General features: G+C 37.5%; 1 long non-coding RNA gene across 1 annotated transcript in view; it reads right to left on the bottom strand.

The window, feature by feature from the left end:
• The window catches only part of LOC119265001, a 148,895-nt gene extending 132,095 nt beyond the window's left edge, over positions 1-16,800 (bottom strand). Inside the window, exon 1 of the long non-coding RNA XR_005131327.1 lies at positions 16,558-16,800. This is a non-coding gene — a long non-coding RNA (uncharacterized LOC119265001). The remainder of the gene's footprint in view (positions 1-16,557) is intronic.
• Positions 16,801-18,165: the final 1,365 nt, after the last annotated feature.

The following is an 18,165-nucleotide window of genomic DNA, read 5'->3' as shown; positions in this document are numbered from 1 at the left end:
ATCTGTAGATGTTGAGAGGTCTATGAACATGAAATCGGTCTAATACAAACCATCTTAACGTCCTCCACAAGCAGATATAGACACACTGCTAACACATTTCTGTAAGTGGAGTTTAACTGGATTAGGTTTTGGTTAAGGTTTGCGTTAGGATTAGGGTGAGGGTTAGGATTAGGTTTTGGGTTAAGATTGGATTTAGGAGTACGGTCATGGTGAGGGTTAGGATTAGGTTTTAGGTAAGGTTAGGTTTTGCTTAATGTAAGTAGCATATTAAATGTACATCATACACAACATTTCAATAATACATCCTCTTAATGTGTCAACAGTACATCTACAAGATATTTACCTCAATGTATTCAGATACTGCACTACTGCTACTTAGATGCTACATCACTGAGATGTTGTTGATGTGTTACTGATTAATCATCTACAAAAGACCTCTCAAAATAAAGTGCTATCACAAAGGATATGGAATATTTAATGTGCTGAGTTTTTTTTTTCATACTATGCTAAATTCAGCAAATAAATAGGCATTTCACTGTCCAACTGGCAAAAAATGGCATATTTGAATTTGTTCTCTGTAGAGGATGTAATTTTCACTTCAACAAAATGCATAATTTGACCTGCACTGTTCAACATTTTGCAATGGCCATAGTTACAGGTCCTGCATCAGACAAGTACAAGCAATTCTGACATTTACAACTCTGAAATTACATTAACACTTTACAGAATTCTGTTAAAAATACTTCAGAACTATTTTTGATCTGCAAGCTCCCCAAAGGGCCAGGCCTGTGGTGAAGGCTCCCTCTCTTCTGTCCTGGATTCTCCTCTGGGGACACTGTCTATCAAGCTAAGATTATAAATAATACTCAATACTCAGATTTTCTGCCATATCCTCCATGTAGATTAAGAAACAGCCTCTCTCACTTGCCTGTAATGACTGAGCTTTGGTGAGCCAAGAGATTTCACAGATTTAAAGCTCCCTTGCTGAGTAATTTGAAATTGGATGAATTTGGCAGTGCTTTGCATCCAGAAGTGGATGCTTATCTGCCTTGCGGCGCAGTTTCCTAAAGTGAATGATGTTGACCATGAGGCCAATGGTGGACAGCACTCCAAAAATATAACCTCTCTAGACCCTGCAAAGTAGACTGTATTTAAAAAGAAACTAATTCTAAGTGTTATATTGATATTTCTTTAAAAAATGATCACAGTAAATGGGAGTGTGTAAGTGATGACTGTTAAAGTGACCTGTGTAAAATCCTATAAAACCTTTAATTACTGCAGAGAGACCCTGCAGATGTAAGGCAAGAGCCGAGGCTATGTAAGATTTATATTCTGTGGTCCTTACATGCTTTTCCCTGCTTATGAAACATGTGCAGAATTCTTCTCTTAAATCTCTGGCACAGGAAACTCATCAGTCAAATCCCAGTCAGTGCTCGTATTCTCTGATGCCTGCATGCCTGTCTCCGCTGCTTTGAATTCGTTTCAGACTTTAATCAAATGCTTCTACCCTGGTGTGAAGTGATGTATCTGTGAGGCTGTGGTATAAGCTGTGGTCTGCGGGGCACATCTGTCATTTGCCTTAATGATAACCTTTAGATTAGTGAGAGGAATTACACACTTGCCTGCGCTCTTTCAGGACATCCCTGTCATCCATCTGAGAATGAATGTGTGAAAGAGAGACAGAGAGAGAGAGAGAGAGAGAGAGAGAGTTTACTTTTAGCTTTCATGCTCTATTGATGAATTCTGTTTTTGCAGGCATGCCGCTGTGTCCCTCCTTAGCAAAGCACAGGTCTCTCTGCTCCATCACCTTTCTCTAAACATGCACTGCAAGCTCAAGAGTGCTCATCTCTGAGTGCATATACCCACAAGTGTAAGTGGAAAAAAGAACGAAAAACACCATCTACTCCCTCGAATGTTTCTCTCTTCCCTCTCTCTCTTTCCACACAATGTTTATTTTTTCCTCTCCCCTGTTACATGATTATTTCTCACTCTTACTTTTTTCATGGCACATATTTTTACAACTACTTTTTATAACAATGCATCTTTATCTTTCTCTCCCCCTCTTGCTGGGTGTCAGCGAGGCTGATGCAGAAGAACCTCTGATTGGCTGCCACTCAAAGGTCCTTGATAAAACTGAAGATAAGAAAGGATGGAGATGGATTGAAAGACTTTAGGAATCTGGAGCTGCAGTAGTTTGGACATAGGAGGAGTGGAGTGAAGAAAGAATTATTTAAGATATGATAGAGAAAGAGAAAATGTGTGTGGTAAAAATGAGAAAGAAAAAATAAGAAAAAAGGATGAGAGAGGGAGAAAGATAAAGAGAAAAATAGAATGAGGGAAATTGAAGGAATGAAAGATGGGAGAAAGAAAGAAACCAAGAAAATGAATAACCATATATATACATATATATATACATATATATATATATAGAGAGAGAGAGAGAGAGAGAGAGAGCGAGAGAAAGAAAAAGAGAGAATGAAAAAAAGGAATGAAAGAATAGAGAAAGAATGAAAGAGAGAGAGAAACTGAGAAAAGGTGAGGGAAAGAATGAAAGAAAAATGTAAATATATAAAGAAATGTATAGCGAACGAAGAATAAAGAAAACAATAAAAATGAAAGAATGAGAGAGAGACAGATAGAGAAGGATAAAGAGAGGAAGACAGAAAGAGACTGAATGAGAGAAAGGGAGAGAAAGAGCCAGTAAGCAAGAGTGAGAGAGAGAATGAAAGAATGAAAGAATGAAAGAAAGCAGAAGAGACAAACAGAAAAAAAAGATAGAGAGAAAACAAAGAATGAGCAAAAGAGAAAGAAAGGTGGAAGAAGAAAAGAAGTAGAAAGAGTGAGAGAGATTGCAGAAAGAGAGAATGAGAAAGAAATAAACAGAAAAACAGAAACAAAGAATGAGAAATGAAAGATAAAAAGAAAAGAGAGAAAGATAGAGAAAGAATATGAAGCGAAACAGTGATCAAGATGGAGAATGAAAGGATGAGGGGGGAGACAGAAAGATAGAAAGATAAAGAGATAGATAGATAGAGAGAGATAGAGAGAGAGAGACAGAGAGAGAGATAAATGGCTGTAGTATCCCATTACGGAGTTGCCTGTAGGAAGAATAGCATTCTAAGCCATCTCATGCAATATGAACTTGCGGATGGATGCTTGATGTCCAGATCAGACTAAGACCAATCTAATCTGCCTTCAATGACAGCGGGTTGAAGGAGGAAGAGCCTATGAGATGTAAATCAGCAGGAGGCTGGGAAAAGAGAGCAGTGGAGAGAAAAGAAGCTGTCATTCTCCTCTTCACTCCTGCTGTGGGCAGGACATCCTCTAGAGCTCTGGGTCCAGCATTCAGTCACTCTTTCATTACCATCTCTTTTCTCCAATGCATATCTATACATCATGTCACACAGCCCATGCGAATACATGGGGCAGTGATATAGCTTTGTAATTTAGCATTAGAAAATCACATATCAGAGGTCTACTTTATAGGTGTGGAGAATTTACATGAGAGAGAGAGAGAGAGAGAGAGAGAGAGAGAGAGAGAATATCCAGGCTTTACATTTCTGTGAAGTATGTGCCTGATAAACTATCTGATAAATGCTAAGACATACGAGGCATGTGGATGTACTACTCACAAATCTCCAAGCCTCTTTTAATATTTCAGCAGAAAATAAAAAAAGTAGTAGTAGGAAGTAGAGACTCTGCTTGCTCTTTTTAGCCCCATATGTTATCACTGCACAACAAAATGAATGGATTATTAATTAGTTCCTCTCCATCGAGACTGAAATTGTAAATAAAAAGTAAATAAATAGATAAAAGGTGGTGGCGTGTTGTAGCAGATTTACAGCCTTCATAATTTACAGTATGGCTTGAGGTGTGTATATATATTTATGTGGGGATGAGCATGAGTTGCTGGAGGCACCTCTCTCTCCTATTGAATGTCAACCGGGGGGCTTGTGTCCAGCACAGTTGGGTGATTGTCTGGCTCTTAACATACCTACTAAAGTCGGCAATTAGCTGCTGAGTTGAATGAGGTGTGTGTTGAGTAGGAAAATCACCAAACTGTGCAGGACTGCAGTTCACCATCCCTGATCTAGCTGATATTGCACAGAAGAAGTTTTCAATGGGAAGTAAATTTGTGCATGCTTTAGAGTTCTTTAGACATAGTGGCAGATTGGTCAATATGATGTGTTTCTGTTATTGCTCTTCAAAAGATATTACTTATAATATAGCTACAGTCTAAAATCTGCATCAATGAGCCACAAACACCAGCAGATTGTATCAAAACAAATCCAACATATCTCTGAGTGCACCTTCACAATCATTCTACCTCTGTCTTTAAATTAGTTTCAGTTGTGGCTGCAACAGTGGCAAGGCCATGTCTAGTGTTGATGTGAGGATGTGCTGTTAGAGGACACAGCTCACCTCAGTGCATCATTTTGGTCATACCAAATGTCACCAAAGGGGGCACTGTTTACTTTAAAATTGAGAGAAAGTGTCCACTTCAATTGATGAATTTGTGGTTTAAATGATATGCAGTGAAAAGTTTATCCTAAAGATCATGGATTAATATTTTATTTTCATTGCAGATGTTGAAAGTTAGATGTATATTTTTATATTTATTTAGATTTTTCTGGAGTAATGTAAGAGTGTGTGTCTCTAGCTGCATCCTAAGTAAAAAAAAAAGGCCTCAATCATATAATAAACAAATAGGAGGGTTCATTATAAATAAAATAAGTAAATAATAAGGGGGTATTAATGAATGTACTTCATGTATGATTGCATGGTGTTTAAATTAAGATTGACTGCTGCAGTGAATAATTGCTTAATTACTGCATCTCTCTCATTATGTGCTTTAGAGTAACGACACCCCTCTAGTTTCAAACAACTCCACCTCTAGTTTAACTTTGAAAAAGGCTCAAAAATGGGAGGAACATTTGGACAGTTTAATAAGGAACGTGTGTGCATACTACACTTTAATATTACACAGACAGAGCAGTAATAAAGTAACACTGCTCTGTCTGTATTGCATTAAAGGAGAATTACACCATTAAAAAAAAATTCTGCAGAATTCAGTCATTGAGATGTAAACAAAGTCAGAGTGGTTTGAGGTGACATGGTTCATTGTACAGAAATGTAATAACTGATTTCTTTACAGTGGTGGTAGGAACCATGGGACCCCATAGCTGCGTTCCAAAGCCTAGGCTGCATTTCTTTACCGAAACGTCATAGCAGACTGTTCCAAAGTGAAGGACCCTTTGTATACAGCCTAGAAATGCAGCCTATGTTCAGAGTGATTTCAAGGATGCAACTAATGTATCCTTCCAGGCCTTCGGTTACCAACAGTTCTGTATGCATAAACAATGTGAAGGGGGGAGGGAAAAAAAACCCCAAAAAACATCATGGAAATGGTGCAGAGTTTGTTTTAAAATTTAAAATTTTCATCCTTGAATTCTTCCTCATGACCTTATAAAGTGTAAATTGATTAATTAATTAAAACATTGACCCGTATATTGTATTTTAATCAGATGTTTTTGTATATATGTATAGTTTATCATACTACATAAGCTCGTTGGTGTATTAGCTACAATAGTAACACATAATGTAATGTGCTCCATTTTCTCTCACCAATTGCCTCACAAGTTTCGCACGACAAATGCAGGAGGTTGGATGTTTCTAGTGACATCACCACACAGCCTCATTGGGACTGTTCCATTTGTCTGACCAATAGGCTACTAAGGAGAAGTCTTCATAGGACAGTCCTACTGGGGGCCTGCACTATCTTGGCTGCACCCTCGCCTTTGAATGCAGCTCATGTCTACAGTGTAAATGAAGCCATTTTATTTACTATCCAAAGCAACCAACAGATATTTTCTGAGCTTATATATGTGACGCTGATAATGGTAAAATAGAGGAAAATCTGAAAAGTCTCAGACATCAGGCTGCACATTCATAACCATGCGTAAACAGTTCTATCTCTAGCATTACAAACCACTCTGAATGACTCTGTTTACATCGTAATGATTTAATTGTGAAAATGTTTTTGCAAATCACTTAAATTCAACTTTAACTTCAATGTGACTAAAATGTAGTCAGTTGACATGATTGCAATAATATTGCTGACATACACATGTGCATACATGTCATGTTGGATGCTATCTTAGAGTCTCAGCACACGTAAACAAACAAAAGGAGGTGAAGTTACCAGCACTTAAACAGAGATGGATGGGCAGAAAAGGCATGGATATATGAGTTGTACTGAAGTAGGGTACCATTAAAGCCAGTGTGGGAAATTCTAGATTCAGCATGGTTAGCTTTGTGCTAATGTAACACTGGAAACAGCACAGATAGAATAGCAGAAAATAGCATAACTAGAACAGCAATAATTTCTTGTATAGACAGGCAAAAAAAAAAAAAACTACATTGTTACATTCACTGTGATTTGCTCTGGCAGTTTTTCCCACAGCTACCTTCACCTAGGATTAGGTAGACGAGTGACAACTCTGTTAACTTATGACTGGGTTATCTCAGCCTGCTTCTCATACTTCAAGCTCATTTGTTTAGTGCAGCACAAAGTAGGCATTGCTACCAGAGGGCAATGTCATTGGATGGCTGACCTGCATACTGTGAGGTATATTTTTACTCTTGTACTGAGCACTGTGCATGCCTATAACAGAGATGAAACAGGGGTTGAACTGGCCACAATAATGGTGTTTTTTTATTACAAAAGAATACATTTCAGCTTTAGTGGCTTTAGGTAAATTTACTCTTTAGCTAAAGTACTGTTCATGAGATTACCCCTTTTCATCCATCAGTATACTTCAGCGACAAAATTAAAAAAAGACAACAACAGCGTACAAGAGAGAGACAGAAAGATTATATCAGGAGTACAACTGGTGGCTGGCATTGCAGCAGATGATTAGAACTGAAGGGTCCTTAGCTGCAGCTTGCGAACATAAAGGCTGAGTCTTTTTCATCCTCCTCCTTCAAACTTCATTATTTGTGCCTTGGCTGATGCAACAGAGGGTTGGATGGAGAAGCAGCGACACAGTGAGTCACTTCACTCTGCTCTCATGATGCAGGTCGAGTCAGAAATGACATTGCTACACAGCTACATACAAGTGGGCTGTTCAGATTTTCTCTCATTGTTATGTAGGGCTGTGGAAAATAAAGTTGGAATAGCCTGTTCTTGTCAAAAGAGTGGAAATAAAGGGTGATACTAGCATACTAGTGCTCTGATGCCAGCATTGTTTTCTATGCCTAATAGGGTCCAAGAGAATAAAATCTAAACATAAAGCACTGCTAGTTGTCCCAAATGCATCGTCCACATGCATGGTTGCATTCTATTATGATCTAAATCTGCCATTGTGAATGAACAGTAATTTGACTGATATTGTGTATACCGAAGCCCCCTCCATCTCCCGCTCCCTCCTTTACTGGCTCTAATATAAAAGCTGCTGTGTGCTCTCCATTTCTGCATGTCCCAGGTCATACCATTATTGACTGAAGGAAAGTAGAGAGAGATGGAGATCGGCTTTCAGAATGTCACATGATATATACGACTGATTCATGATGGCTTTCTCAGGCCTTGGACCAAACGCTCATCAGCAGGTATTACAGGAAGTCAAGACCTCTGAGGGGAGTTGCCTCACCTATCTGGAATGCTAGTCCACTAAAAGAAGGGCCACCAGATCAATAAAAGAAAGGCTTATAGAGCTAAATTAACCTCTCAAAGTTTGAGGAACCATGCATGTGTTTACCATTCCATTTCTCTCAGAGCTACATAACTTGGGGTTGAACATTCAAAAATCACTTCATAACTGAACAATGACCTTGAACATTCGGACCACTCCAAAATTGTTTTACTAAAGAACAGCAATCCTTCACAAGCTTTAAGAGATCAGCCTTCAACAGCACTGTTTTCTTAACACATCATCTTTGTAAACATTCCAAAACATTTATTTATACTAAAAAACGCTAACTAGATTATCATTAGGATGTTTTCAGAGGTGGCAGAACACCAAAAAGAGTTAAAGAGCTTAAATTCATACCTGTGGACAGGCATTGTTCTAACAGTAAAACTACCATTTCATTAATCTATTCTCACACTATGACCTTTAAAGAATCTGTCAGTTACAGAAAGCAATTAACATATTGTACCCAGGCAAGTTATTTTCCCCTCCCTGACTCACTCCTTCTGTTTTTGCCTCTTGGGTATCCTGTAGGAAAAGAAGAGAGGCGCAAATTAGTAGAGGGAGTCAGAGGACTCAATTATCTGGTAAAGGTCTTAGGTGACCCGCCTGTCTGTGACACTGCTGTCCGGACCTGCAGAAGAACCATACAGCTAGAATGAAGGTGAAACTGCAGAACATTGTGGAGGGCACATGGCTTTTCTTTACAAGGTGTTTTCTGATCTAGTGCAATTAGCTATAAGAGGACATTGCATCTAAAAACGTTATATACTTTACATTTATATGAAACATTCACCTAAGTATTTAAAGAGTGACATTGGGGTGTCTCCATGTTAATTTATTAGAACTACTTCATTGAGTGGTCCATGCCACTAATGTGACTGTACCTTTAATGTGAAAAACTTTATTTCTCTTAAATTCCTGCTTTACCTTCAAGGCCATTCGTCTTCTGAGTTTTGCTGTCTTCTTTTCATTTGCAGGCCTGTGTTGCTGCTGTCCGTGGTGCTGAACTGCTTACAACAACATTGGCTGCTGTCCATGGTGTTCCAATACTCTACTATATCAACAGTGGTTACTGTCCATGGTGCTAAAATGTAAAACTGGTGCTGGCTGTTGCCCACAGTACTGAAGAACTGCCTTGTTGGGTAGAGGAACACGAAATACACTACTTGAAATACAGACATATAGATACAAATACATAGGCAGTGAGGGAGACATCCATTTCTCTATAGATTAACCACAATGTATTGTCATTCATTTTCATTGGGTGACATTTATTCAAAACCTTCACCTCAGTATTCAAGAGTGACTCTGGCCTGACTCCAACAAATGAATTCTAATGAGGTGGCAAGTGTGATCCATGATCCATTGAATGGTTATTTCAACAATGTGCCCACATTTCCAGTTCAGAACTTTTTGCCTGTACTTTCAAGGTCATTAGTTCGCTGTGCTTTTTTTTTTTTTACATGTAGAGCTGTGCTGCTGCTGCCCACAGTGCTGATGTATGCTGCTGTCTAGGTTGCTGCTCACTGTCCATTTGCAAGATTTCATAGATGAACATGGAGTTATCTGCCTGTATGTGTCTATCCATATAGATAGATAGATAGATAGATAGATAGATAGATAGATAGATAGATAGATAGATAGATAGATAGATAGATAGAAGGATAGACAGAGCTCCACAAAAACCCACATAAAAGACATTAGTGTAAACACTGTAGATCTGTTGTTTTAGCATTCCCAATAACTCCAATTTCCTGATACATACTAAACTTCAACACTTGATACAACATATACAATACAGTACAGTAAGTGGCTACAGTTGGCTCTGAGTATAATTCACTTTGTACAGTTATATATTGCACAGCTGTAGTAGTACTGTTAACTGAATAGACAATTACTCCCCCTTGCACGCACACATGGGAGTAAACACATGCAGTATGACTGTATGTTATGTAGACATGCAGGAAAGTGTTTTGATGTGGAGATGAGAAGGCTTCATTGTGATGGGAAAAGGGCTCTTCACTCCCTGAATACAGAGACACAGTGTCAATAACCTTTGCTTAATGCTCATTTTAAACTGAGAATGAGAATCGCTCACAGTTTCAAGTGCTGCCTATTCATTACAGATTTCAGCATTCACACTGCGGTGCTGTGGTATTTCCTGTTGATATTGATTCAAACTCTGTCAATGGGTAAATGGAACATTTTATTTCTTTATCTTTGTCAGGCAGCTTTGTGAAAACAAATAACATGAGCTTTTCATTTCAGCATTCACCTTTATACCACTGCCTTAGAACCATGACAAAAGCCCAGCCACTTAAGAGCCCTTGTGTACCAAAAATACCAAACTCTGCAGTTTCAAGTCAAAGCTCTGAACATGTCAAAGCTCCAAATATGTTTCATCTGACAATTCTGGTGCTGAAGCCAGCATCCGTCCAATGTGTGAAGGACATCTTATCAGACAGAAAAGCCTCAGATCACCCAGAACCAAAATATGGCCAGATACATCCTGATCATATGTTATTTTTTGTTAGTACGCTTTGGAATGTTATTACATTAATTAATGCTGAATAGTCATGTTATGAAGAGTTGAAACACCAAAGGGCATCTACATATTCACTTGGAATTGTTATTCCAAGCTGAAAATTGGCCTAAAGAAAATCAACAAGCCATTTTCAATGTTCCTGCCAAACGTAGACGAACAAGAACGGGATTTTCAGATTTTAAGGGACATACAAGCACATATTTTCAAGCTGGAAGGACAAAAATGTGGAAAATACCACATCCACAAAGAATACACTCAGGAAACTTTTTAGAGAGACATAATTTACACTCATCATTTTTTCTTACTTTTCATCTCTGTACTTTTCAATTACTATGTGGAGCTGTACCAAAGACTGACTTCAGACTGAAGAAGCTTTTCTCAGATAGACACTCTTATGGTGCAACATCAAGGATACTGTCAAAGAAAACTACGTAAAAGCACATCAGATACCAGATACATATCCTGTGACTAATCTTGACAGTGAGAACAAGAATATGAAAGATCTGCTATAGAGTGAAAGCTTTACTTACCCTCAGAATAAATGGGTAGCTAAGGCACATGCTTGGAGCCACCACAAAGATTACAAAGACACGAATGAATGAGTCACATTATACTTTTAAAACTACTACTTCCATTCAGAGAACTGGAGAGTTCTAGTGGAAACTCCAGTTTAAAGCTGCATAGCAAAGAAATTAGTTGAGTATAGTGAACATTGTAAGAAATTCATTAAAAAAGGAAAAATCATAGAAAAAACTCCAAATATATAAATATCATGATTTTTTTCATCAAGACTAGGACATGCATTTTCCATGCATGTCCTAACATCAACTCTCAGCCACACTGTAGGACAAGCCAATAAGCAAAATATTTCAAATTGTGTCTACTTAAAAGCTCCAAGCATTATACAGGTTATGATTTTTACAACTATTCTGATAGTTATGACTATTATCATAAAATTATGAATATTTATGAAAAAACACAAACAAGCACAGTATCACCAAAAAGATGCAGGTGTAATAATTCATTCTTCATTATAGGAGGGCATTATATTGTCCTTATGTGAATTGAACAATTTCTAGAGCACTTTTTGTGTATAATACATCATAACATGTCATAACATGACTAAGAACACCAATATCCAAAATTGTACAGAACAAGCCAGACGAACAAATCAAACAAACAAACAATAAACACCAGCCAAACATCTAATGACAAACAAAGACCTGCAAACACACAGAGGAAAACACAGGGCTTAAATACATGAAGGCTAACTAGGGATCACAAGACACAGGTGAAACACAGGTGGGAACAATCAGGGGCGGAGTAACCAAACAAGGGGCCGGACTGGAATCAAAACAAAAAGCACATGGACTAGACCAAAACAAACGCACATGGAAGATCAAAAGGTAAACCAATAGCACATGGACCAGACTGGGAGGGGCCAATTGTGACAAAACTACTGCATTAAAAAGAAAGGAAAAACTATTCTGATGGGGTGTAATGTAACTCATATGTTATTAGGCCTTTATTCATCCAAGTTACTGCTTAATAAAGTAGTAATGAGGAGCCAGTTAATTAGCAGTTAAAGGCCTGATATATTAGCTACCACTCATTGGATTGATAAGGACATAATAATGGACACTTTATATGTTATATATAAGATTATCATGTATAACACACAAATAAAAGTGATCTGGGAGCGCTACAATGAAGTCATAATAAGCAGCCAGTTAACTATCTGCTACTGGATAGATGGGGCTCCATAAGGGTATTATAAGGGCATGCTGTCCTATACAGAAGTGTAACCCAATGTTATTATGGGTTTAAAAGCCACAGGAAACTACTTCTTAGTGTAACCTATTCTTTATTTTCAGTTATGTTAATTAATAGTCACAGCTCTAAGACATTTCCATTGTTAATGCATTGCTTGTTTGCATGGCAAGAGTTAAAATTTCCTTCAGGATCAATAAAGTATCTATCTATCTATCTATCTATCTATCTATCTATCTATCTATCTATCTATCTATCTATCTATCTATCTATCTATCTATCTATCTATCTATCTAAAATTAACTTTAATCTAACAGATCATTTCTGTTTGGTGATGATGTTTGTGACCAGGCTGACATGTTTATTAAGCGTGTCTATAAATTGTACTTATAATTGTACTTATAAATACATTTAATATAGACATCATAATAATATCCTAAGAGTATTTCAACATGGTCTTATTATTTGTCATATTCTGGTATGGGCTGAACTTCACTGCTTTTGAAGAATGACATGATCAACCAATCATATTTAAGATGCAGTGGAGTGATAAAATAATGCTGAAAATCTATCAACTGTTGAACTTAAAATTTCCTTGGCCTACTCCTGTGCTAATAAAGCAGTAATTTACCTGTACATGTAGCTACTTGCTGCCACAGATGTGAGGACAATATTTATCTTCACAGGGAACACGTTTGTTAAAATAAGCTAAACTTAGTTAGAAGTGTGTAACCCAGACCTCTGTGCACAGTCAAAATGCAATGCTGTAAATATCACAGTATGATACTGTGAACTGTCTGAATACCACAACCATTATGCAAATTTTCAATTAGATTAATGTGAACATGTAATGTGACCTCCTCAGCTAATTAAATTTTAAATGAAGGTCCCTCAAAACCCCTGCTGTCTCTCCATAGCAAACCTACTGTGCATTTCCACACTGCCACCTCTACATTAACATAATCAAAATGTCCACGTGAAGGTTTGAGGGTCAAGCAAAATCAAACTACATATACACCCCCAAAGCCAAACAAGCCAATGACTGTCACCAAATGGAATAAAAACATTTACTGCTTTATTTAAAAAAGTAAAAAGTAATATTTGTGTTTCTACATAAATCTACATAAATCTAATTCTACAATCTATACGATCTTATGACGGCAAGCTCTCCTGGTCCTATGGCAGCAAAACAGCCTCAAATCATAACCCTGCCACCGCTGTGTTTCACAGCTGGGATAAGGTTCTTATGCTGGAATGAGATGGAATTATGCTTTGTTTTATCCAGATAAAACGTTAAGCCAAAAAGTTCTAATAACTGGCAGTTTTCTGGATTATCAAGGTGGTCTTAACAAAACTTTGAACAGATAGCAATTTTATCCTTAGGCAAAGCAAGCCAGGTTTTTAATATAGCACCTTTCAAACACTGTGACCATTCATACTATTCTATACTATCCTTGTTCAGCATTAGCCTAATGGTGGATGCATGAACACTGACATTAACCTGTATGTAGATCTTTAGATGCTTGTGTCCTTTACGATCTCCTGAAATATTATACCTTGGACTAATTTTTGCTGTTTGACCACTCCTCGGGAGAGTTTCATAGAATGCCAAAGAGTTCACAAACTTTCTAGCTTTCTATTATATCTGCCATGATAGATCTACATCTTTGACAGTTCTTTGCTGAAGTAAGAACTGTGGATTTCCTGTACTTTTTTCCCGCCTCTCTACAGTTCAGGATGCTATATACTTCTCTTGTTCTGACCCATCTGAAACAGCAGGAGACACATGAACAGATCTTCACATCTTAATGCTGAATGGGTTCCGGTACTTTTTGTAGGTCACCTCCCTGTAGATGGTGGGCATGCTGCCTGTTCTACAGTCCTCTTCCTGCGCCCTGAACCTTTGAGTGCTTCCTGTACAACCGCTCTGACAGATTAAGAACAGTCATAAATTCATGTCCCACTGGAGAGCTTTTCCACTTCTAAAACATTAGAGCACCAAAGCTCGACCACTCTGTCCAACATAAATCTTCCATCGACAGATCACCACCAGGAAAACCTCCACGATTTCAGCAGCATGTCATGGGAAGTGTATGAAATAGCGACCAGACCAACTGAAAAGCGACCATCCATTCTGGAACAATAAATATACAAACAAATATCAGATTTCTAAAATTACAGTTCTCCTCTAAAACTATAATTATAACAACTTTTTATGTTGCAAATGCTTCACAAGCTAAAAACCTACACCTAAAGAAAATAAAACAGATCAATAAAACAGCACAATACAAAAGGAGTAAAACATTGCATTACATTTTAAATTGATCTTCATTGTACACAAGACAATCAGCAGATATTGTTTTAGAAAGTGTTAAGGCATAACTACAGATTAACAGACGTTAAATGCATGGATCCCTCAAATCAAAGCATCAAGGAGACAGTCAGCTGGTGAGAAAACGGTCAGTGGAGCTCAAACCTCCAGACAGTCATATTATCCACAGCTAATTAAACTCTGGAGCCGCTTGTAAGAGTGAGAGCAGCTCTGCTGTTGTGTGATTAATTTTGGGATGCAGGAGAAGAACCTGCAGCACAGAGGACACTTTCTAATCACCATTAAAGAAACATACTGAATACATGCTCTGCTTTGTGTGTGAATGTACTCATCCCATTTCCATATGTGTATGTAGTCACTGTCTTCTCAGAACCTTGTAAAGGCAGGCCCACACTACAGGATTTTAAAAGTCCTAAACAATGTTGACAATGCAAGAGACCCCTCCCATAATGACATTTTTCCCTGAAATTTTTGTCCTTGATAATAATTAAGTCCCCACATTACACAATCTTACGCAAACGGACAAGAGTTCTGACCAATGGCTCAGATTCTGAAAACCATGGGGGAGTTTCTCATAAACAGCTACATCACAGGATCTCCTGCAAACTAACATGAGTTTACATCGAAACAGTGAGGCTTATTGCTACATTAGTGGTGTGTGATTTACAAATAAAAAGCCAAGAAAAGAAAGAAGAAAAAAATTGGGTATGTTTTTCAGAACACATTCTACAGATTCTGCATGCTGTTGCCACAACTCTACAAGTTAACCCTCCGTCTTTGTAGCCACTTAGGTCTCAATTTAGCCATCAGCATTCATACAACTTCTTTCATTCACACTGACTACTACAAGATACTGATTCATGAATATTAAACATGTTTATCATTTACAATTTACAATCAGGTCAGCCCAACTGGAGAGGGAGTAAAGATTGGATTATAGACACACACACCACATGGTAATCTGGAAAGATCATCCTTTAAGATCACCCTGATATCGGGAGACCTTTCACAAATGTCATTTTTTAGAGGGGCAAAATCTGTTCATCCTCAAAAATCAGACAAATTAATTTGTAGTGTAGGCCAAACGTAAGCCTGTTTCTTTCTATCTCTCTCGTTTGAATATTTCATGATGAATGGACAAATACTATAAATTATGAAAAGATATAGAGAATGTGGGACTTCTAACAACCATGCAAGATGTGGTAGACTACCAACACCTTCTTATTTTCATCTTTGAGAGAGGAGAAAATCACATTTCACTCTTGTATCAGATCTGAAAAAAATCAGCAGTGTTTCTGTCCATCTTTCATGAGGAGAGAAAACTCAGTGATCTGAAAGAATGTATAGTTGTCAAGAAGCTGCTACTGAGAAAAAGAAACAGACAAATAAATAAGAAAATTTGCAGATCATATAAAGAAGCTGCTGGTGCTCTCAGAACAATGGACTTACCACCCCAGAGTGCAACCAACACAAACAGCTTAGACTAACATTTGCAGTTGAGGAAAAATATTCCTGTGTTCCAAGAAGAATGGAAGCTGTGACAAAGGTGAAGAGTGGACACACTAAATTCAGATTTTTTTCAATTTTGTTGATTTTTTGTCATTTTCTGTTAAATATATTTTTCTGTTTTGTTTCCTGACGTTGAAAAATGAATCACTTGTACTTAATGGCTGTGTTGACGGCAAAGTAAATAAATGAAGGGTTCTCTATGTGCAAAAAAAGGAATGACTGAACGGGAGCTACAATAGCATGCATTTATTTTCACTTGGACACTTGCTCACTATTATCTGCACATTTCCAGGACATGTATGAACCTTGAAAGCCATCACTCCTGCTTTAGTTACTCAAGGCTGTTTCAGGAGACAAAAAAGCAGAGTGAACACCACAGAGAGATCCTAATGAAAGAGGACACTCAGGCTGCACTTTACAAAGACAGATTGATTCTGTCTAAAAGCACAAATAGTGAAAATTCTCATAGAACAAATAAACTTAACACATTCTTATTGTAAGCATTAAGCAGGTAAATAATAATATCTGGAGGGCTTACAAAGCATCAGAATGCAACAGAATCTTAGAGATTTTACATTAACATTCAACTGAATATGGTTCAAAGAATAGGGAAAGCTCTTGTGTGTTGTTGCTATGATGAGCAATACAGTCCCACAGTGGTTTGTGGAGAAAGCGTCGTTGAAGGGGTGGGGGCAGTGCGGTGAACTTACCTGTGAGCTGTGGCAGTCGTCTGAGACGGAGAGGTCAGCACAGAGACCAGATGAGGAAGAGACAACATTTTCCACCTCATTTCCACTGATGGGCTGCAGCATATAAGAAGATGAAAAATAAGAAGTAAGAAGAAAAGAAGTCATTCCGGTTCCCATTCATCACTAGGCTCCTCACCGAATCTGCAGCAGTGACAGAAGTACAGACTGGGAGAGGATTTTAATGAGACTGAATCTTCTGCTCTACACATTGGGCACCTTTTAGCAACTAAAGCTCAGCTGGCATCCTGAATGATTACACTCATGCATTTCCACACACACTTAGCTCTTCCTTCTCTCCGAGTCCTAGCTAGTCCTGCCTTTGTGGTGCTGAATAGCACCTATTTTGTGGCACTGTAAGCTTGTAGGACTTTCCACAGATAGATTTAGTGATTCTTCTTCTTCTTAGTTTCTGCTGATGGTGTTGTCTATCTATTAGTATCTTCTTTTGTTTGTTGTTCCTGTTTTTTGCCTTATTTTTGATAAACATGAATGATGATTGAAGCTTTACCAATTTTCTATGTCTGTCTTAAAACACGCAAAACCAAATCTTAAAAACTTTATTAATGTTGAAATGTGTTTATTAGTGCCATCTGTATTTTGTCAGCTCAGAATTGCAAGGTCTTTACCCTAAAATAGTTTTGACCATTGATCGTTGAAATCCTAGGATATGTGGAAATAGCCTTATAGGAATGAACTAAACACAAACAAAACCTTTTCATTCTGAAAATTTTAGAATAATAAAGGCAGCTGTTCCACATTTCACATGCTTTACATTCATTTTCTTCTCTGATATTGGTTTCATGAACCACATCAATATTAAGAGTAGGCTGACAAAATTTATGAAGAAATAACATAATATTTCATTCTTAATATGTATATTAGTACATCATTCTCTCTGCCACTCTTTGTGTGTTTTGTATGACATTTTAGCTAGCTAAATATTTATCTTGGTAATCCACAGATTGGGCTCCAGATTTTCAAGAAGGAGCCTACAGATAATAGGATGCTTTTTTTATTCCCCGCAGCAACAATAATCTACACCAGTTTATTAACTGTATGTACATAACTCTTTTGATAAAAACAGTAGATAAAACATTACAGTTCTTAGCCCACAGTTTATTTATTTCACCAGCTTCATGTTTTTCTGCGAGTGTTCTTATTACACAGTGATGCAGTAATAGGTGTAACAGCCAACAGAATAGTAATAGGGGCATGTGAGAAAACATATAAAGATATATTGTTTTTCTAAAATCACTGTTATTATTATTATTTTGGTTAAATTTTACCCCTATCCTCAGCACTGGGAAATGTTCTAAAGCTGAACAGGTCAGGGATTACTGCATTTTATTAGCATAAAATTGCCCAAGGTGAGCATGTTGGGTTTCCTGCACATTTTTAAATCAGTGCAATCGTTTACAATCAAAATGCGCTTTTCCAGCAAGAGCAAAACATTGTCACATTAGGCAAAGAAAACAATAGAATATTCCTTGCCATGCCAGTCTAGATTAAATCCATTAAAAAGCAGAAAGAAACAAAGAAGCTGTAAGTATTGCACACGTTTGCAACATC

This window comes from Pygocentrus nattereri, chromosome 13 (genome assembly GCF_015220715.1).
Source record: "Pygocentrus nattereri isolate fPygNat1 chromosome 13, fPygNat1.pri, whole genome shotgun sequence".
NCBI lineage: Eukaryota > Metazoa > Chordata > Actinopteri > Characiformes > Serrasalmidae > Pygocentrus > Pygocentrus nattereri.
Note: the sequence above shows the minus strand (reverse complement) of the source record. Positions and strands in the feature narration are given on the sequence as shown.